We start from the raw sequence: 6000 nt of genomic DNA, 5'->3' as shown, positions 1-6000 counted from the left end.
TAATAAGAAGTGAGTTGAAGCAAAAAGAAATAAAATGAAATAAAAAGAAGAGGAAGTCAAGGATTGAACCTTAAACCTCTTATATTATATTTCATAGAATTAATTAGTAGAAACAAATTGGGATAGAGAGAAGATGTTGATAGCAAAGGAGGGAAACTCATGATAAAGGTAAGAGTAAAAGCTAGCCAAAAGAAAACAAGAAAGGAGCAAGAGAAAGGCAACTTGCCTTCCTCCCTTTCTCTCCCTCTTCCTCTTTGCTTTTGCCGAAAATTTAAAGAGGAATTAAGGGGATTCATTCCCCCTTATTTCATCATGAATGGTGAGAATAAATTAGAAAATAAAATAAATGAAAGAAAAATAGAAAATGGGTTAAGGGAGAAGGAAAGCAAAAATCAATTTTGCTACCTCTTCCCCCTTAACATAAAAGGGAGCAAGAAAAGAGAAGTTTATTTTTCTCTCATTTTCTCATCCTCCCTCTCCCTCACCGAGAACACCAACACCCTCTCCTCCACCTTCAGCCCCAAAGCCAAGGTTTTCTCCTAGAAAGCCTAAGATACAAGGAGGACTTAGCAAGGGAATCAAGGGAAAGGAACTAGAAGAAGAGGCTACTTCTTCCATCACCATACCTTAGATCCACAAGCGCAAGGATGTAAGCTTCCCCTCACCTGTGGTACAAGGCTTTTTATGTGATTTTTGGATTTTATAAGGATTAGAAAACCTAGGAAAGAATTTAAGAAAAATTCGGCCAAAGAAAGGGTTTTCAAATCTAGGAAGGTTTAAACAAGTCCTTATTTCATGATATTTTTCTATGCTATGTAGGAAGGATTTTCTTCATGTTTTTATACCTAAATGATGCTTGATCAGAGGAGTACCTAACTCTAGAATTTAGTCCAAAAAAATATTTTAAGGAGGTTAGGGAAAATATTGTGTAACCAAACTAGTACAAGATTCCCTCCATGAACTACTAAGGATCTTTTATTGGTTTTCTTGCTTAAAAGTTACTTGGAACCAAAAGAAATCCACTTATATGTTTCGGCCAAGAAAAGGGCTTAGGGTTAGGAAGACCTTTAAATTTAAGTAACCATGTTTGTATGATAGAATATAGAGTTCTCTTAAAGAATTGCATGTTGAACATTGCTAGAAATTCATGAACTCTTATTTTAGATTTTCGGCCATGATAAGATGGATAGTTTAGAAAAGCTTAAACAAAATTCTAATATGCTCAAGACCTCTGTGATATTATGATATGAAAGTTATTTAATGCTCTCATGTTTAATTGGAGTATAGAAAATTAGTTACATGATATATGACATGTAAGATCACAAGGGTCCTAGCTTGTTTATGAACCAACTTTGTATATGATGTCCTTAGTAATTTTTGCCATAAAACTTACTTAGGTTTTCCATGCTTTAGGCCACTTAAAATCTAGTTTAGAGATTGGTAGGTTTTGGCCATGAGGAAAAATAAAAGGAAAAGGGAAAGAAACCTAGGAAGCCTAAGACACAATTCACATGTATGTTTATTATGCTTGTCTTTATACATGCTATGAAACTTGTATGACTTCTTATGCTTTTAGGATATTTGAAGCAAGTTTATATACTGTTGAGTTTCGGCCAAGTAGGGTTTAAAAGACCTAGAGGCCTTAGAAATGAAACCAAAGGTGTTAAAAATGCTTCTTATGGAAATATGATAATGTGTTGATTGTGTCATATGCTTGTAAAATTTTTCCATGACCTAAATGGACCATTGTATGTTTCGTCCATGAAGGGATAGATGCCCTAGAAACCCTAGAACAAAAATTAAATATGCTTATGTCACTCTACATGAAATATGATAAGTAGAAAGACAAAGTTCCTATGCTATATGTTGTTTAATGACCTAATTGAGGCTAGGGTAAGTTTCGGCCATACATATTGTATAATGTCTTGTTATGAATTTATACATGATGTTAGTTCAAGTTCACATGATTGTATATTTGTTTTTAGCCCTAATGAACACTTGTTAAAAGTTTGACCATGACATATGTTAAGGGCTTGAAGGACTTAGGAACTAGCTCAATATGCTTACTATGTTACTTGAAAAAAATGCTATAAATGTGGTTTAGGGTTTCCATGCTTTCATGACATTTGGGACCTTGTTTCAAACCTGATAGGGTTCGGCCACATGAAGTTTAGGGACTTGGAGAACTTAGAAACCAAGTAAATCATACTTATAATGCTTCCTATGAAATTTATGTAATGATAATTTAGGTTCCACATGCTTGGAGGTTGTTTTTACCTAAATTGAGATCTAAGGGGGTTCGGCCATGATAAGAACCCAAGAGATTAGGAAGCTTAGAACCCAAGCTAACTATGTTACCATGTTCTTATGATAGTATAATTACATGATACACCCTTATGCTTAAACATGTATGCTTGTGATTTCTACTTTTCATGATATGATATGTGCTTATAAATATGCATGCTTTGATGATATGTTATGTGCTTAAAATATGCATGCTTTTATGATATGTTATGTAGATAGAAATATGCATGCTTGGATGATATGCTATGTGCTTAAAATATGCATGCTTTTGTGATATGCCAAGTGGATAGAAATATGCATGCTTTGATGAAGTGATTATGTGCTTAAAATATGCATGCTTTTATGATATGCTATATGGAAGGAAATATGCATACTTTGATGATATGCTATGTGCTTAAAATATGTATGCTTTTATGATATGCATGTTAATATGATGTATGCCTAAGTGATGCATACTTTTATGACATGATGTATGCCTAAGTGATGCATACTTTTATATGATGTATGCCTAAGTGATGCATACTTTTATATGATGTATGCCTAAGTGATGCATACTTTTATGACATGATGTATGCCTAAGTGATGCATACTTTTATATGATGTATGCCTAAGTGATGCATGCTTGTATGATGTATGATATGTATAAGTATGACATGTATTTTACTTTGAATGGCTTGTACCAAAAGGGTGGGCTCCTTATGCGCCCCTAGGTCGAATTACGGGCCTAGTAAAGGGTGGGCTCCTTACGTGCCCCTAGGTCGAGCTACGGGCCTAGTTTCCTAGTAGGTTCAAGACTAGCTACCTTGGATCTACTTAGGATGCGCGCATTATGTATGTATGTGGTACTAAGCCGGGCCCCTTTATGTTGAGATTATGTTCAAGTATATATGTAAGAAGAAATTGTTTTAAAGATCATGAAACATACACATGTTTTTTTTCGAATACATGTTTTCAAAATCATATTGCATATAATTTATGATCATGTTGTGATGATGCTATGATTTATGATATGCCATGATTGAATATGAATATGTTTTAAGAGCTTGATATGTTATGTGATCTTATGATGATAATATGACATGCCATGATTAGATATGATTATGTTAAGTTTCATGCTATGCTTTAAGAACTTGATATGCTATGCTACCTTAAAATGATACTAGGATATGCCATGATTAGATATGATTATGTTATGTTCCATGCTATGCTTTAAGAGATGATATGCCATGACTAGTCATGATGTTGTTATGTTGCATGATATGCTTAAAGAGTATGATATGTTATGTCATGACTAGTTGAGATTATGTTATGTTAAGATATTCTTTGATCATGTGATGATTTTCGATTTTAGTGAGTAGGAAAGGAACTTACTGAGACATGAGTGCTCATAGCTTACTTTCCTTATACCACAGATAAAGGAAAAAGCTGGATGAGCTAAAGGAGCAGCAGGAGAGGCAAGGAGATGTGTGTGGCGGTGGCTAGGCAACCAAATAAGAACCTGCTTTAAGAACTTTTAAGAATTTCACTTTGGTTTAGTAAATTGTAGTACCATATGGTTGACTTGATGTTATGCTTTTATTTATCTTGTTATCATGTTATGGAAACCATATTAGTGTAGTTCGGATTTTATTAAACCAAGAAAAAATTATTTTAAGTCTTCCGCTGTAATATGTACGTAGAGTATCGTAGCCCCGTCCCTTAGGGTTAGCAGGGAGGGAGGGCGTTACAGTCCCTAGGTTTAGATAACCTAGTAAACCCTACTAGATTCGGGACCAGCTATCTCGGGTCTAGTTAGGGATGCGCGCATAGCAAGTACAGTTGTTGGGCCCATCAGCAGTTTGATTATTATTTTTATCTATTATGAAAATAGTTTTCAAAACTTCACAAATCAGTTTTAGATTTATTTTATTCACATGCATATTCGAGTTTTGTGAGTTAGATAGCGCTTACTAAGCAATTTTGCTTATAGTTGGATTTCCTCTTACTGCAGATAAAGGAAAGGTAAAGTTATAGCAAAGGAAGGCGACAAGGAGGTGCGGATGGATGTGTGATGCCTGGACTATAGAAGCCTTGGGATTTAGCATAAGAATTTATTAACAAAGAGTTGAGTAGAATGTATTAGATGAGTCATTTAGTCTTCCGCTGCTAGTTAATTGTATGTTTTGAGTTTTTTTAGAGTGTATGTAATGATCTTTACATGTGAACAACTCTAATTAAGTAAAGTTAGTAGTCCAGTAGCGCTCCGCCCTCGCAGACTAGTAGTGAGGAGGGTGGGGTGTTACAGTTGGTATCAAAGCAGTTCCTAATCTCCAGCATCCCACATCAGCACCAGCCTTGCTGTCTTCAAGTAAGAAAGTACTTAAATTCTTTTTAGTATGCTTTTCTTTTTTGCAGTAAACAGAAATCTTTAGAAGTATTTGTTTATATGTGCTTAAGCTAGATAAAAGTTCTTGTGTGAGGAACAGCATGAGGCAGAAATATCCAGAATTGTTCTATGTTCGAGGACGAACTTTTTATAAGGTATGGGGATTTGTAACAATCCAAATTTCCTCATTTCGAGTCCTAATAGTACTTAAAAATATTTATAAATGCTTTATAAAAATTCTAGAGATTTTTAGAAATTTTTAGAGTTTTTTTATGTAATTTTTGGAGTTCATTTGGTATTTTTACCAAAAAAAATAAGTTGCAAAAAATAAAGAAAATTAGCCAAGATTCGAACCTGCAACCTCCGGCTGAACCAAGCCTTAAGCAAATCCGGCTGACCAAGTGGTCAAGCAGGCGGTTCTGTTTAGAAAATGTAGCAAAATTTATTTAAGATAGTTAACAGAATATTAGATTATAAAAGGGATAAGTTGATGTTGGATTTGTTTGTTTAGAAAAGGTAGCGAATTTATTTAAGATAGTTAACAGAATATTGGGTTATAAAAGGGATAAGTTGATATTGGATTTGTCTGTTTAGAAAAGGTAGCGAATTTATTTAATATAGTTAACAAAAATATTAAGTTATAAAAAGGGAGAACTTAGGGATTATTTTCCAAAACCTAAACCTCTCCTCTCCTTTTCTCTCCTGACGGCACAGCGTCTCCTGTTTGGGCGAAGGAAAAAAAAGGGGGAGGATCTAGGGTTCCTCTCCGGCGGCCGGCCAAGGGAGATTTTCGGGAGATCTTCACATGGTTGTGATCCTCTCGTTAAGGGGAAACTGTGAGCACGAAGGAGGGGTCGAAGCTTGCAATTCCGGCAAACCCTAGAAGTTTTCTTTCTTGTTGTAAGCCCAAGAACGCAATGGTAAGTGTTTCTCACCTACAGTAGGAGTAGTTTCGGATCTTTGTTCTTCTTGAATTCGAAGCATGAGAAGCGCTTATAGTACAGATTTTTAATTAAGCCTATAGTGCAGATTTTAATTAAGCTTATAGTGCAGATTTTTATGTAGGCTTATGGTGCAGACTTTTAATTAAGCTTATAGTGCAGATTTTTAATTAAGTCTATAGTGCAGATTTTAATTAAGCTTATAGTGCAGATTTTTATGTAGGCTTATAGTGCAGATTTTAATTAGGCTTATAATGCAGATTTTTATGTGAGCTTATAGTGCAGATTTTTATTAAGCTTATAATGCAGATTTTAATTAAGCTTATAGTGCAGATTTTATTTAAGTCTATAGTGCAGATTTTAATTAAGCTTATAATGCAGATTTTTAAT

The sequence above is a fragment of the Zingiber officinale genome, chromosome 2A, assembly GCF_018446385.1.
Source record: "Zingiber officinale cultivar Zhangliang chromosome 2A, Zo_v1.1, whole genome shotgun sequence".
Classification (NCBI taxonomy): Eukaryota; Viridiplantae; Streptophyta; class Magnoliopsida; order Zingiberales; family Zingiberaceae; genus Zingiber; species Zingiber officinale.
The sequence above is the reverse complement of the archived record's forward strand: the minus strand, read 5'-3'. Positions refer to the sequence as shown.